Source organism: Aotus nancymaae, unplaced genomic scaffold (assembly GCF_030222135.1).
Source record: "Aotus nancymaae isolate 86718 unplaced genomic scaffold, 86718_ANA_hifiasm-v0.15.2.pri h1tg000051l, whole genome shotgun sequence".
In the NCBI taxonomy this organism is placed as follows: domain Eukaryota; kingdom Metazoa; phylum Chordata; class Mammalia; order Primates; family Aotidae; genus Aotus; species Aotus nancymaae.
This window is the reverse complement of record NW_026988465.1, coordinates 10,867,422-10,883,900: the sequence shown is the minus strand read 5'-3', so window position 1 is coordinate 10,883,900 and position 16,479 is coordinate 10,867,422. Positions and strand designations below refer to the sequence as shown.

Genomic DNA, 16,479 nt, shown 5'->3' with positions numbered 1-16,479 from the left:
AATAAAAACCATCTCTACTAAAAAAACAAAAATTAGCTGGGCTTGGTGGCATGTGCCTGTAATCCCAGCTACTCGGGAGGCTGAGGCAGGAGAATCGCTTGAACTCAGGAGGCAGAGGTTGCAGTGAGCTAAGATTGTGCCAATGCACTCCAGCATGACAACAGAGCAAGACTCTGTCTCAAAAAAAAAGAGAGAGAGAGAGAGAGAAACCCAACTTTCTACTGAAAATGCTTTCCTCAAATTTAGGGCAGCAGATGTGTGAGTCTTTATTTTTATGCTGCATAAAAGGATGCATTCAAGTAGAACAAGGAGCATGGCCAGGTGCCCATCACCACTAATGGAAACACCTGCGTCTCTCTTAGCCCTACTCTGAGAATTCGTCACTAGAAAGCTCTTGGCTACCCATCTAGATGCATTCTTGGAAGTAGCCTGGGGTCCTCTGTTTAGGTCATAAAACAAAAATCTGGAGAAGAGGAATTTCCATTTTCCTTGTGTTCAGAACAGTTTATTGTGGAGTTCATCACTGAGGGTGGGAACAGGATTTTCCGAGAAAACTAGTGGCAGCTGGGTTAGTGTCTTAATGCTCTCAATGGCTCTTCATCATTCCTACCTGGGAGGCCCACCTATTTCTGTTGCTATGAAGATTTGCAGTGGGTTGAAGGAATGCAATGACTTTTGTTTTCATGCTGGAATTTGAAATAATAGAACGTATACCAATCTGGGCCTTAGTTATCACATGGCTCTACATAAATCAAGCAAGAGTGCTGGTCAGGCAACTGGGCTCAGTTCTCACAGCTCCCTCCGCTCATGTTCCCCCAGTTTGTTGGTTTCCAGTACCTAAATTCACAAGTTCCTTTTATCGAGACAATTTATAAGACTGAAGCCTGTGCAACTGGCTTCCCTCACTAGCAGCTCTCTAGCCCTCACCTAAACTCCCATTTTCCTCTAACCTTGAGCTCCTGAGCACAACTTCATCATGACCTATGGCATATGGCATGCATTGGAAGTGTAACTGAATGAGAAAAATGAGATAAATAGCCATTCTACACTATTTCTCATATGAAACTCCACAGTTCAAACCATCTTTCTTCTATAGCTATTCAACCAGTATTGAGGGAACGTCTTCAGTTATTGGAGAGCTGGGCTCGACAGGTTATATGACACACAGCTCTGGCTTGGAGGAGCAGGAACTTCCATCCTTATGCCTTCATCAACAAAAGAAAGAGAAAGGATAAAAGAAACACAGGCAATGGAAAGACATCTGGAAAATACTGGCAAGTAGAAAGAAAAAAATGAAAATCGCCTGCATTCAGTGATCCGCTGATGACCACTCTCCACACGTTCCTTGGAGTCACTACAGCCTTTTTCTGTTTTTGTCCCCACAGTTGAGATTATACTGGATATATGAATTTTCCTATTTTCCTTGCAATATGATAAGAATATTCTGATTATTAACAGAGAAACTCTGAGGACAAGATTTTTGCCTAATTAGCTGTCTTGCCTTTGTTCTCCTGTGATGGAATCATTCATCGCATTTGAAAAGCTTTTCTTTCAAAGTTTCATTACATTCTGATTAAGGAGGGATTGGAAAGTGATGTTCTGGTACTGCTGAGGTTTGTGGGGGTTTGATTTAAACCCTGAGGGACCATCCACACACATTCATGGTTCAAAAAGCAAATGTTGATGGGGGGAGCATCCTCCCTTCAGGGGGGAAAAAGTCAGCTCTAGACCCAGCTGGCAAATGCAGAGACAGAAAACAAAGGGATTACTGGGAAAATCAAATGAACAGGTGATCTGAAGGCCAGATTATACTTCTATTAAATGCAATCAAGGCAAGGAATCTCTTGTGGGAGGCAAGCGGAGGCTGCAGGCAGCAAGTCTTCCGTGGAGCTAATGGAACATGGACAGGGAAGGGTCTTCTGAAGGATTTCAGGATAAGAAAAAGCACACATTCTCTTTAAGACCGGACACATGAATGCCAAGTTTAGATGTGTAGTAACTAAAAACGGTTATGAATAGTGTCAATGGGTGTTTATTTTAGTTATATTTGTATATGTCTTTAATCTGGTCAATCAAATCACGGAGTTGGACGGAGTTACAGGTTACAATGTGTCCCCTGAAAATTCATATGTTTCAAGTCCTAGCCCCTACTATCTCAGAATTCGGGCTTATTTGAAAAGAGGGTTTTGTAGCTGTAATTAGGTAAATGAGGTCACACCAGAGGAAAACTAATCCAACATGACGTGTATCCTTGTAAGGAGAAGTTTGGACACAGATACGCATGCGGGGAGCAGGCCACGTGAAGACTGGAGTGACACCACCATAAGCCACCGAATTAGCAGAAGCTGGGAGAGAGGCTGGAGCAGAGCCTTCCCTGGGACCATCAAAAGGAGCTTGTCCCCGAAGAAAGGTTGATTTCAGCCCTCAAACCTCCAGAAGTGAGAGAAAATAAATTTCTGTTGTTTAAGCCCTGGGTTTATGGTAGTTTGTTACAGCAACTTCAGGAAACCAGTTTAGAAGGGGTCCTGGAAGCTATTTGGTCCAACTTCCTCCATAACACAGATCTCCTTCCCAATGTGGTATATTCTCCCTTCAGCCAGCCTCTGTGGGATATTTGCAGTGATGGGAGCTCACTGTTCTCAGGGCAACACCTTCCATTACTGAAAAACTCCAATTATTACATTGCATGGAGTACCAACCTTTTGTAATATAATTATTAGTAAAACCAACTAATGTTAAACCTCACCATTTTTATTTTTATTTTTTTCTTTAAAGCTCTATTTTACATTCAATAAAAGAGCACTGTGTAGAAAAGCACGCATGCATCTGCCTCTTAGCCTATAATCAAGGCACCATCATTCACCCAGGGGCAGCAAAAGTATGGGGCACTTGGAAGGAAATAAACAGCCTCTGAGTTCTGACCTTGCTGATACAAAAGTGAGCGCACACTTCACCCTCACTTCTGTGGTTTGCAGGGCCTTCTGCCCAACGATGCCCACCAAGAACAAATCAATGCTAAAAGGCTGGCTGACTGAGTCATAAGAAGCACAATTCATGAGTGAGAAGTGCAGCATCTTCCCTTCCTGCCACAAAAGGGCAGGGAAGGAAACAGAGCTGTGAGTCATACAGCAACGCTGGTCATGGGAAGATCCCACCAGAGTCATCAAGGGGCTGGGAGAGACATCTCCTCTGATATATTCTATTACATTCCTTTTTCTCCAACCAGCCATATTTGAGGAGAGATTGACAGCTAGACTCCCTTCAGTCCAATTCAACAAGCATTTGTTGTGTATACACTGACCATTTTCCCCAAGGGGAAAGACTGCAGTGATGAAGCTGATTAATTCTTATAAGCCAGCTGGGAGGAGATGCTTGTGGGCTAATGAGTCATGATCAGAGATCAATGCTTTGGAAAGAGGTGGCAAACAGACGTCATTTCTAGAATGCCTGGCTCTGGATGTGGATGAGAAATTCAGTCCCTGCTTTGTAAGGTGGCCTCCTTCCAATATCTAGTGACGAGATCAGGCCACTTCATTGGAGGAAGCAGATTCTGTGTTTCCACCCACCGGGGCTAGTAATGTTCTGAGACCCTCTCTGCTGGGTGCATCTAGCCTTCTTGTCTCACATGTTCACATTTGGTTAAACCCAACAAATGTTTTCCAAGTGCTGTTTCCCCTGGCCAGCCGCATGCTAGGAGCTGTGGAAGCTACAAAAATCAGACCCAATGCACTGAAGGAGTTTGGGGAGAACACAAGATAATTACACTCTCCTGGCTTGCTGGCAGCAGCTCAGAGGCTGACGACACTGCTGCTTTTTCTCATGGGAATCAGTAACCTAGGCTCATATCCTGGCACTGGTAAGTGCTTGCTGTGGCACACTAGAAAAACTTCTAAGACGGACATCATAAAACTTTACAAACTGATTTAGAAATTCATAGCAAAAGCAAAACATTGGGACGAGCAGAGACAAGTTTACTCTTTTTAGTTTAGTTTTGTTTTTTGAGACAGGGTCTTGCGATGTTACACAGACTGGCCTCAGAACTCCTGGGCTCAAGCAATTCTCCCGTCTCAGCATCCTAAATAGCTGGGATTTCAGGAGTTTGCCACCCAATCCAGGTGACATTGGTTTAAAGGGACAGCTGGGTTAGGGGTCTCTTACTGCAAGATATCAGATTAATAGCTGCACGAAGCTCCTGTGATTAAAACTAGGGGGACATCACAGAACTGAACAAGTATAACAGTGACACAGGAGAGAAGGCCAGAAGAAAAACTCACGCCAATGTGAAAACTTGGTAAGTGACAAGTGATGTTAGAGATCAAGAAATACTGAAGATTTCAAAAATTGCTGACGCTATTGATTATTTCAATAAAAAAGTTAATTTCTTACTTTAAAGTGATGAGTCATCATTAGGGCTGTTTACCAAATGCACCAACTGTATCCGCCTTCTGGGCCCAGGATGGGGTTGTAGCTCTTTGTCCCCTCTGAAGCTAGACGTGGTCCATGACTTGCTTTGGCTGCTGAAATTGATCAGAAGAAATGTGTTATCTTCAAGCAGAACCAAACCGCCATGCGTGACTCTCCACACCCCCTCCTTGCTGCAGGCATTTCAGATGCCTTGTCTAGAAAAGCCTCCTTCAACTTGCATCTCTCAGGGACTCCAATGAGCAGAGACCCATGCAAACCCACAGTGGACCTGCAGTTTTGTAAATGAGGTTTAACTTAGACTTAAACCTCTGAGATTTGGGGCTGTTTCTTTCTTTGGTATAACCTAGCCTCTCCTACCTAATACAAAATAAACAACTCCAGGTGATTAAAGACCTGCATATAGAAATGTTTAAAATTTGAGGAAAGGATGTAGGCAAATTTGATAACCTCAGAGTACAGCAGGATTTCTTTTAAAGTTTTTAAAATTATAAACCATAAAGGAAAAGATGAATGTATTTGACTGCATCAAATTTAAAGTCTTCAGTTCACCAATAAACATTACAAATTGAAAAGACAAGCCACAAGCTGGAAATGATATTTGCAGTATGTCTAACTGACAAAAGATGAGCAGACAGCTCACACAATAATACCCTAAAGGCCAATGAGGAAAAGACAAACAAGCCAAAAGAAAAATGAGCAAATTACATAAAAAGACAAGAAATATATAGAAACACTGCTGAAATCACTTAATAATTGGGGAAATGCAAATTAAAGCAATTTAAACCATTCCACACCCATCAGTTTGGTAAAAATTAAAAATTTGGTAATACCCAGGATTGTCAAGAACGTAAAGAAACAGAAACTGGTGTTGGGTGTTTGTTTGTTTGTGTGAGACAGGATCTCGCTCTGTTACCATGGCTGATGATCTTGGCTCACTGCAGCCTTAACATTCCAGGCTCAGGCCATCCTCACACCTCAGCCCCCTGAGTAGTTGGAACTACAGGTGTGAGCCACCACACCAGGCTAATTTTTCTATTTTTGTAGAGGCAGGGTTTTGGTGTGTTTACCAGACAGGTCTCAAACTCCCAGGCTCAAGCAATCCTCCCACCTTGACCTCCCAAAGAGCTAGGATTACAGGTGTGAGCCACCGTGCCTGGCCCAGAAACTGTTTTAATAACATTGGTGGATGTGAAAGGTTAGAAAAACCACATTTGTGGTATCTACAATGGAATACTACACGGCCACTTGTGTCAACATGGATAAATCTCAAAAACACACATAAAGCAACAACAAAAACAATTATGTTACAGAAAGTTGCATGGTATATGTACCCTTTACACAAAGTTAGAAATCATCTACACATTAGTAAATACATACGTAGTAAGGCACTACAGCGCACAGAAGAATGATGAACAACTCTGGAGAGAGAGGATATCTGGGTCGGAAAGGGGTACAAAGGTAATTATTAAGAAAAACTAATACAGCGTAACTTTGGACTGAGTTTGGATATAGCTGGGAGGTAAGCTCATTATGCTGTTTTCTGTAATTTTCCACTTATAGAATTTTTTTTTTCATTTATAATTTCCCAAGACCTCTGGCATATTAATAGTTTGGGTACTTGTCTCTTCCAAACCTCATGTTGAAATTTGATCCGTGATGTTGGAGATGGAGCCTTGGTCATGAGGTGGATCCCTTATGAGGGCTTGGTGCCATTCTCGTGGCATTGCGTGAGCTCCCACTCTCAGTTCTTGTGAGATCTGGATGTTGAAGAGTCCAGCACCTCTCTCCCCTATCTCTTTCCCTTCCTCTCTTGCCACATGATGCCTGCTCCCTTTCTTCTCTGTCAGAGTGGAAGCTCCCTGAAGCCCTCCCCAGAAGCCAATGCCAGCACCATGCTTCTTGTACAGTCTGCAGAACTATGAGCCAAATAAACCTCTTTCCTTTATAAATTACCCACCCTCAGGTATTTCCTTTTCAGCAACAAAAACAAACAAAGCTTCATAATGAGCAAATTGCAAGATGAACCCCCGATATTCTAATTAAATTGGTCTGGTGTGTGGCCTGGGTAGGAAGAGTATTTAAAGCTTCCAAGTGATTCTTGTTTGCAGCCAAGGTGAAGAACCACTGCATTAGGAGAAATGCAGGGACGAACCCAGGTTTCAGAATCTGCCAGCTGTAGGAAAGAATCCCAGGTCTGACATTGTTTGGTAACCTTGGCCCATTGCACAGTCAATTTTTCCATCAGTACAATGGGGTAATAATATCTATTTTATTGGATTGCTAGAAGAATTACAAAATAATGATGTGTATGAATTACCCAGTGTAGTATCTTATTTATCACACTAAGTAATTTTTCTCCTTGAGATTGATGTATAAAATTCTGATTATTTTCTTGAAGTAAAACTTCATTACTCTATGGTATGATTTTATAAGAAATGAACAACAAGCAGATTGCTCAGGTCCTGGAGTGGGCTGAACATCTCAACACCGTTTCCCACCCGATGCCCCAGTCTCCCTTCTCTCTTCTCCAGCCCACTTACTGTGCTCTAGAACAGCTTATAATCCTGCTGCTTTCTCAGCCTATCTTATTGAAATGTGTGCTTGTTATTCTGAAATCCATAATTGCATGTTTACACCCAAAACATAGCTCTTCATCCAACGATTTGGTCTGTTGGACTCTCAATATTTCTTTTTAACTGCTATCATTATCTCAATGTGTCAAATAATACCACTGAAGTGATGAATGGAAAATGCTTTCTTTTACTTTTTTTAATCCTTTACCATAGAAGGAAAGATGCCATATTACCAAGCCACAGTCTTTTAAACTACTTTGCTCATGAATTAGACTTCTCTTAACCTCAGACGATCAGGCTCTGTTAAGGTCTACTGAGGTTGCATATCATGTATTACAAAAATAATTTTAAATACTCGTCATTTTCAAAACAACCTAATTTTTCAAATTTCCCCTTTACATGTATGAGAAAAGGGGTAATGAGGAGTTTAGGTATCCAAGAGATGGAAGACTGTAAGCATGTAGCCTATTGGGAGATTGTGCTGACCAGACACCATTCTGTGTCTTAGGCAAACATTCACTGTGTGTCCACCTTATACTAGATGTGAGAGACAGGCAATGCATGAGTTATAGCTTCTACGCACAAGACACTCGCAATAGATTTCTGATGAAAAGATACACGCCTGAAAACTCATAAGACAGTAAATGATTTAAGGCTAATAAATCATTTACAATTTACAAAGCATTACATAGAGGCAGTACTTGTGGTAATTCTGTGGAAAGAAACCACAGCAGTTGTTGGGAGAGGAGACATTTGGGGCAAGAGATAGCCTGATCTGAGCATCAAAGGATGAACGGTCTGTGCTAGGGTTTGAGTGCTTGTCCTCTCTGAAACTCCTGCTGAAGCTTAATCCCCAATGTGGCCGTATTGAGAGATGGGACCTTTAAGAGGTAATTGGGTCATGAGGGCTCAGTCTTCATAAACAGATTGATCCATTCATGGATTAAGGGGTTAATGAATGAATGGGTTATCACGGGAATGGGACTGGTGGCTTTAAAGGAGAGGAAGAGAGACCTGAGCCAGCATGCTCAGCCCCCTCACCATGTGATGCCCTGCACCATCTTGGGACTCTGCAGAAAATGTCCAACACCAAGAAGGCCCTCGCCAAATGTGGCACCTTGACCTTGGACTTAGCCCTCATACTGTAAGAAATAAATTCCTTTTCTTTACAAATTACCCAGTTTCTAACACAGGAACAGAAAACCAAACACATGTTCTCACTCATAAGTGGGAGTTGAACATCAAGAACACATGGACACAGAGAGGGGAACAATACACACCAGTGTCTGTCGGGGGATGGGGAAAAGGGGAGAGAGGGCATCAGGACGAATAGCTAATGCATGCGAGGCTTAAAACCTAGATGATGGGTTGATGGGTTCACCAAACCACTATGGCCCATGTATACCTATGTAACAAACCTGCACATTCTGCGCATATATCCCAGAACTTAAAGTAAATAAAAATAAATTTAAAAAAAACACAAATTACCCAATTTCAGGTATTATGTTATAAGCAACAGAAAATGAAGTCTGGCAGACCCTCAAGTTTCCCCCCGAAGTCATTTCCCCATTCCTGATTGCTTTCAGATCCCGAATTTTATTTAGAACTGGGATAAAAAATTGGCAGGATGGGCCTAGAACTTCTTGTAGTGCTCAAAGTAAGAAAGTGCTCAAAAAAAAAAACAATATAAAAATCCACCATAATTAGCGTGTGTCAAAAGGAAATATAAGCCAACTGAAAGACTTCTCAATGTCCAAAGCTGTAAGAATTTCAGCAACAAAATAAATAAAGTAGTACTGGCTTATATCCCAAAGTATAAAATGTGTGCCCATGAGTCCATGCCAAAATAACTAAAGATTGAAAAAATGAAGGAGAAGAGATAAATCTCCCATATGGGAATATTTCAGATAATTGATTAGATGCTCCAAGCTCAAGAAAATGGAACATAATTCCTGACTCCTTAAGTGTGACTACTCACAGTGACTTCCTTCCAAAGAATACAGTGCAGAAAGTCGGGGAAAGAGTAGCCTCATAGAGGAGAAACATGATAAATACTGTGTCAGCCAGATGACCCAGGCCATCAATCATAAGTCATGATGATAGTCTGTATCATGATATGATACAGTGAAAATGGCACTTAATCTCTGTGGTCTTGCTCCCCAGAACCCATAGCCCCTGTCTAATCATGAGAAAAACATCAGACAAATCCCAGCTGAGAGACATTTTGTAAAATACCTGACCAAATCTGCCAAGGTCATCAAAAACAAGAAAAGTTGACCAGGCATGATGGCTCACACTTGTAATATCAGCACTTTGGGAGGCCAAGGCAGGAGGATCACTTGAGGCCAGGAGTTCGAGATCAGCCTGGCCAACATAGTGAAACCCCACCTCTACTAAAAATACAAAAATTAGCCAGGTGTGGTGGTGTGCACCTGTAACCTCAGCTACTTGGGAGGCTGAGGCAGAAGAATCACTTGAACCTGGGAGGCAGAGGTTGCAGTGAGCCGAGATCATGCCATTGCACTCCAGCCTGGGCAACAAGAGTGAAATTCCAACTCAAAAAAAAAAAAAAAGGAAAAAAAAGTCTAACAAACTGTCACAGCCAACAGGCACCTAAGGAGACAGGACAGCTACACATAGTTTCCTAGATGGGATCCTGAGACATAAAAAGGACATTAGAACAAAACTAAGAAAATCCAAATCGAGTATGAACTTTACTCAATAATAATGTATTAATCCTAGTTCATTAATTGTAACAAGCATACCATATCAATGTTAGATGCTAATAAGAAGATAAACTAGGTGTAGGGTATATGGGGATTCTCTCTATTGTCTTCTGAATTTTTCTTTAAGCGTAAAGCTTTTTTAAAATAAAAAAGTTTATTTAAAAAATATTTAATTAATGCTGCTTGCAAGCATAGCATTTGGCTTTTCTCAGAGTTTCCATCCCAAATCAAAAAAAGCTGGGATCTCAGAATCAGATCTCAGAATCAGAGTTTAGGGAACAAAGAGAAGCATCCAGACATGGAGAAATTAGATCAAGGTTGAAGTATACGACCTGTACTTAAGTTACAAACATATTTGGTAAAAGAATTACAGATAACATAATAGACAAAATTTAAGAGGAAGTGGAACGTAATGTGAGTTAAGTACCTCCACTCTCAAACCAGGGAATCTAGAGGTACTATGTAAAGTGGATAGATTTTAATAACAATATAAACAGTTCAAAGGAAATACCTGTAGGGAATAGAGCTGTTTGGGAAAAGATAACTTTTCTTTTTCACCTGGCAGCATCCTGAGTTTAGTCTCTAGATGAGGACAACAGGGTTGCTATGGTGATTGACTGAGATAATGCATTTTAAGACAGTTAGCTCAGGTCGGGTGCAGTGGCTCACACCTGTAACCCCAGCATTCTGGGAGCTGAGGCAGGTGGATAATTTGAGGTCAGGAGTTCAAAACCAGCCTGGCCCACATGGTGAAACACCATCTCTACTAAAAATACAATAATTAGCTGGGTGTGGTGGCAGGCACTTGTAATCCCAACTACTGAGGAGGCTGAAGCAGGAGAGTCACTTGAACCAAGGAGGCGGAGGTTGCAGCGAGCCGAGATCACACCACTGCACTACAGCCTGGGTGATAGAGTGAGACTCTGTCTTAAAAAAAAAAAAGACAATAGCCCAGAAGCTAGAATATGTAAGTGCTCAGTAAATCTTTGACAGTGCTATCATTTGCAAGTCTCCCATCCCCTGCTACAGATGCTACAGAAAGAGGAACAAGGCCTTACATTCCTCAGAGGACTTACAATTCATAACCACAATGTCACTTAAAAAGTTCAGGAAAATACTTTGTTGCTCAACAGAGAACATTACTTCAGGTTTGTTGCTCCTTAATATACAGCATGTTATAATTTTGCAACGCAAAGTTATGCAGTATTTGGCTGATGTACCAATGTCAGATGTGTGTACAGACACAACAGACTCTAGTCCCACATTTACCTGCACAATTGAAAACAAATGATGCCTGACAAATGTTTAATTATTTCTGAATTTTATACTAGAACAGTGTCAGCATCTTGCAAAATAGATTTTGATGAATACCTTGGCCACAATAAACCTTTTCAAAGAAAAATACTGGCTTTTATTATCTGAGATTTTCAGATTATGAGATCATTAATCACTGCAAGTGTTACGTCTCGTTTAGTTATTTTATACCCTTAGGGCCACACCATGTTTATTAGACTTAAGTTAAAAAAGAGAAATGATTTCTGCTCATGGTTATTCAAATTCTATTAAAAGTAAATTCTACCCCAGTGACCATTTTTCCATGTCTCTATTAAATATAGGAAATGTTAGAGTGAGCCGGAAAACAAATCTACCAGACTCCCCTGCACCTTTTTCACACCCTAATGTAGTGAGATGATATTAACACCCATTGATAAAGAATCTTTCTCTTTGGTTAAGATTGCTACTGAGGATATGTGTTTCTTTTGCAATTCTGAACTCCAAGTGAACCCATCCATGCTCCAGGTAGAATCAGTACATGGCACTGCATATGCCTGGGGACATTTTTAACCCTCACTGCTTGTGTGTACACATTATAAGAAAAAGTTCTAACATTTCTGGAACCCATGGGAGCTCATTTTGAATCACCACAGCCAATAAATGTAGTAAGCATACATTTTACTGAAAGTTGCCCCCAAGCCTGCAGCAGAAGCAAGCGGAAAGACAGGGAGGAGTGAAAGGGTACCAGAAAGAGGGAAGCTAATTCTTGCAGAAGAACCCTGGAAAAGCTGGAGAAGTAAAGACACCAGCTACCTGTGAATCTGGAGAGGACTGGGCCATTAAGAGTTGGCACCCAGAAAATTTGCCTCCCAGATCCCTTTGTCTACTCTCCATGAAGCCTGGCAACTGCTCCTCGCCTACCCTGCTGAAGACCAGAGGTCTGTCCTCGGAGACAGCAGGAGCACCTGAGGGTGGAATGAGCCCTCTTGAAAACACAGGTATTAAATGACAGGCTGCATATTGACAAGGGAGTCTGACACCCTCCTTCCTTTGGCTTCCAAAACACTGGCAGCCAGACTCATCAACTTAAAAGAAAGACCTACGTGGACTGAGAATTAGGCATCTGACAATAAAACAGAAGAAGCCTCCCCGGAGGCCCATCAGTTGACAAGCCCCAGCCGTGCATACACAGCTTCCAACCAGTTTGTTTAGCTCCTCACTAAACTGAAAAGACAGCTAAAGATCAGATACTTGAGGGAAGGTCTCCATGAAAGGTAGACACCAAAATAAACAGATAATAGGACTCAGAGGAAACAGCGCAGGGAGCAAAAGAACACATAAAAACTCCAAAGTTAATATTCTCACAAAAAAATGAGAAGAAACAAGAAGAGGGTATCATTCAAAAAAATACAAAAGAAACATTCAGAGAACAAGAAAGCACTCTAAGAACTTAAAAATGATGGCAAGCATGATAAAAGTAAAGAGAAATGCTGATAGATAAATTTGAGGTAAATTTTCCAAAGTTAGATTAAACATGAAAGAGATGAGAAACAGGATAAGAAAATCAGAGGATCAACTCAGAAGCTTCGAAAGCTGACCGGCAGGAGTTCCAGAAACAAGAAGAAAGAAAATACAGAGAAAGCTATTTTGTAAAAAATTTAAAAAAATTAAAAATGCAAGAACATTTCTAGAACTGAGGGACATGAGCTTCCCAATGGAAAGGGCCTACTGAGTACCTAGCAAAATAAATGGGGGAGAACAGCTGCACAGTAATTTTTTTTACTGTGACATTTTGGAACACTGTGGATAAAAAGACCCTAATGGTTTTCAAAATGGAAAAATAATGACATACAAAGAATCAGAGATTAGAATGCTCACTGTGAACTTTTAGAACACTGTGGAGAAAAAAGAAGACCCTAATGGTTTTCAAAATGGGAAAAAAAATGGCATACAAAGAATCAAGAGATTAGAATGCTGTGTAACTCTTCTGCAGCAAAGTGGGCATTGAAAGGCAACAAAGCAACGAGGAAAGATGATTTCTAACCAAATCATCGATCAAGCTTGGGGCTAGAGGAAAGATATTTTCAGACAAGATCAGGCACATTCAGAGTGGTATGGCTGTAGACGGAAAGATATTTTCAGACCTGCAGGGTTTTAGCATTTTCCCCCCATGCATCTTTTTCTCCTGGCAAGCTAGTAGAGAATATGCTTTGTTGTCAAAAAATGAATAAACCTAGCAAAAGATGACAAGGGACTCAAGAAAGGGGGATCAGAGAATTCTCAGGATGATGGGAATTCCCTGGATGGCAGCTGTGCAGAAAGTAACTAATCCGGATTAGATCAAGAGAGTGAAGGCCTCCAGGACGGGCTGCCCCCATGAGGGTAAACTGGCAGATTATCTATCATGTTTGACAGAAGGAAAAGGTTTTTTTCAATAATCATAGACTCTGGGGATGCTTCAGTTATACACGCGAAGAAAACTAAGCAAATTCTAAAATGAGGCAATTAATTCCAGGGAAAACAAAAAGTTGCATATGAAAGAAAATGTATTCACAATACACTAGAATCTCAGCTATGAGTGATATTACACAGTCATAACAATCTAACCACTGAATGTTGATTTTACCAAGAATTGTGATATAATTGTACTGGGAAAATGTAAGAAGTGGAAGAGTGTGCGTATCTCTTTTTCTTTTGAGATAGAGTCTTGCTCTGTCGCCAGGCACCAGGCTGGAGTGCAGTGGTGCAATGTCGGCTCACTGCAACCTCTGCTTCCTGGTTTCAAGCAATTTCCCTGCCTCAGCCTCTTGAGTAGCTGGGACTACAGGCACGCGCCACCACATCCAGCTAATTTTTGTATTTTAGTAGAGACGGGGTTTCACCATGTTGGTCAGGATGGTCTCGATCTCTTGACCTCATGATCCATGTGCCTCGGCCTCCCAGAGTGCTGAGATTACAGGCGTGAGCCACCACGCCTGGCCCAAGTGTGTGTGTCTCTATCTCTCTCTCCCTCTCTCTCTCTCTGTGTGTGTGTGTGTGTGTGTGTGTGTGTGTAGGAAAGATCATAAGAAAATTAAGTCATTTTCCACAATAGAATATCAATAGATAATGGCTAGAATAGAAAAAAAAGAAATTATCATATAAGTACAATTTTCAAAAATATGGAAGCAAAGAGAAAAAGAGAATTTTTTAAAATATATTTTATTGCGTTTTAGGTTTTGGGGTACATGTGAAGAACATGCAAGATTGTTGCATAGGTACATACATGGCAATGTGGTTTGCTGCCTTCCTCCCCATCACCTGTATCTAGCATTTCTCCCCATGTTATCCTACCCCAACTCCCCACACCAAACTGTCCCTCCCCTCTACAGACCCCAGTGTGTGATGCTCCCCTCCCTGTGTCCATGTGTTCTGATTGTTCAACACCCACCTATGAGTGAGAATATGCGGTGTTTGAGTCTCTGTTCTTGTGTCAGTTTGCTGAAAATGACAGTTTCCTGGTTCATCCGTGTCCCTACAAAGGACACGAACTCATTGTTTTTTATGGCTGCATAGTATTCCATGGTGTATATGTGCCACATTTTCCCTGTCCAGTCTATCATTGATGGGCATTTGGGTTGGTTCCAAGTCTTTGCTATTGTAAACAGTGCTGCAATGAACATTTGTGTGCATGTGTCCTTATAATAGAATAATTTATAATCCTTTGGATATATACCCAGTAATGGGATTGCTGGGTCAGATGGAATTTCTATTTCTAGGTCCTTGAGGAATCGCCACACTGTCTTCCACAATGGTTGAACTAATTTACACTCCCACTAATAGTGTAAAGATGTTCCTATTTCTCCACATCCTCTCCAGCATCCGTTGTCTCCAGATTTTTTAATGATCACCATTCTAACTGGCGTGAGATGGTATCTCAATGTAGTTTTGATTTGCATTTCTCTAATGACCAGTGATGATAAGCATTTTTTCATATGTTTGTTGGCCTCATATATGTCTTCTTTTGTAAAGTGTCTGTTCATATCCTTTGCCCACTTTTGAATGGGCTAGTTTGTTTTTTTCTTGTAAATCTGTTTTAGTTCTTTGTAGATTCTGGATATTAGCCCTTTGTCAGATGGGTAGATTGCAAAAATTTTTTCCCATTCTGTTGGTTGCCAGTTCACTCTAATGATTGTTTTTTTGTTTTGTTTTGTTTTTGTTTTTGTTTTTGTTTTTTTTGCTGTGCAGAAGCTCTGGAGTTTAATAAGGTCCCATTTGTCTATTTTGGCTTTTGTTGCCAATGCTTTTGGTGTTTTAGTCATGAAGTCCTTGCCTATGCCTATGTCCTGAATGGTTTTGCCTAGATTTTCTTCTAGGGTTTTTATGGTGTTAGGTCTTATGTTTAAGTCTTTAATCCATCTGGAGTTAATTTTAGTGTAAGGTGTCAGGAAGGGTTCCAGTTTCTGCTTTAAGAGTAGAAAGTGGGCCAGGCACAGTGGCTCACACCTGTAATCCCAGCACTTTCAGAAGCCGAGGCAGGCAGATTACCAGGTCAGGAGATTGAAACCATCCAGGTTAACGCGGTGAAACCCTGTCTCTACTAAAAATACCAACAACAACAACAAAACTAGCTGGGTGTGATGGCGCTTGCCTGTAAGTCCAGCTACTCAGGAGGCTGAGTCAGGAGAATCGTTTGAACCGGAGAGGCGGAGGTGGCAGTGAGCCGAGACCGCACCACTGCACTCCAGCCTGGGAAACAGAGCGAGACTCCGTTTCAAAAAAAAAGAAGTACAAAGTGGTTGCCCTTAGGAGGACAGGGAAGGATGGTTCAGAGGCATCCGTTTTTCATTAAAAGTTCTTAATACTATCTAACTTTTAATAGCATGAACATGTATAATTTTAATAAAAATAGAAGATATATGTTACTTTTTTAAAGAGCTATCAGTCCCTCTCAGAAAGCAGTTTCAGTGCAGTTGTAGTAGTAAAAGCCAAAACGTGAGCCACTGGAGAGCACGCATGGGTGATGAGAACGAGGGGGTGGGAGGATGGCGTTGGGACCCAACACCAGAGTGGAGGTCCACGCACTGAGGGAGCAGAGCATGCGAACAGCATCTTCCTGGATCTGATCGTGATCCCAGGCACCGAGGAGGTCAGAATGACATAGGACACTCCTTACACGATGCAGTAAAATTGCCTCAAAGGCGACTGCAACTATCCAGGTAAAAGTCTAGATTAGGGTGGTGCACAGGGTAAGAAAAGATGGTGCTGGGCACAGTGGCTCACGCCTGTAATCCCAGCACTTTGGGAGGCCGAGACAGGTGGATCACGAGGTCAGGAGTTCAAGACCAGCCTGGCCAACATGGTGAAACCCCATCTCTACTAAAAATACAAAAATTAGCTGGGCACAGTGGTGGGTCCCTGTAATCCCAGCTAATCAGGAGGCTGAGGCAGAAGAATTGCTTGAACCCCGGAGGTGAAGGTTGAAGTAAGCCAAGATGAGC

The 16,479-nt window shown here is 41.5% G+C and overlaps 1 protein-coding gene across 1 annotated transcript in view; it reads right to left on the bottom strand.

Moving 5' to 3' along the window:
- The window catches only part of CD83 (CD83 molecule), a 138,699-nt gene extending 134,182 nt beyond the window's left edge, over positions 1-4,517 (bottom strand). Inside the window, exon 1 of the mRNA XM_012476575.3 lies at positions 4,387-4,517. The gene's annotated coding sequence lies outside the window, so the exon portion shown is untranslated. The remainder of the gene's footprint in view (positions 1-4,386) is intronic.
- Positions 4,518-16,479: the final 11,962 nt, after the last annotated feature.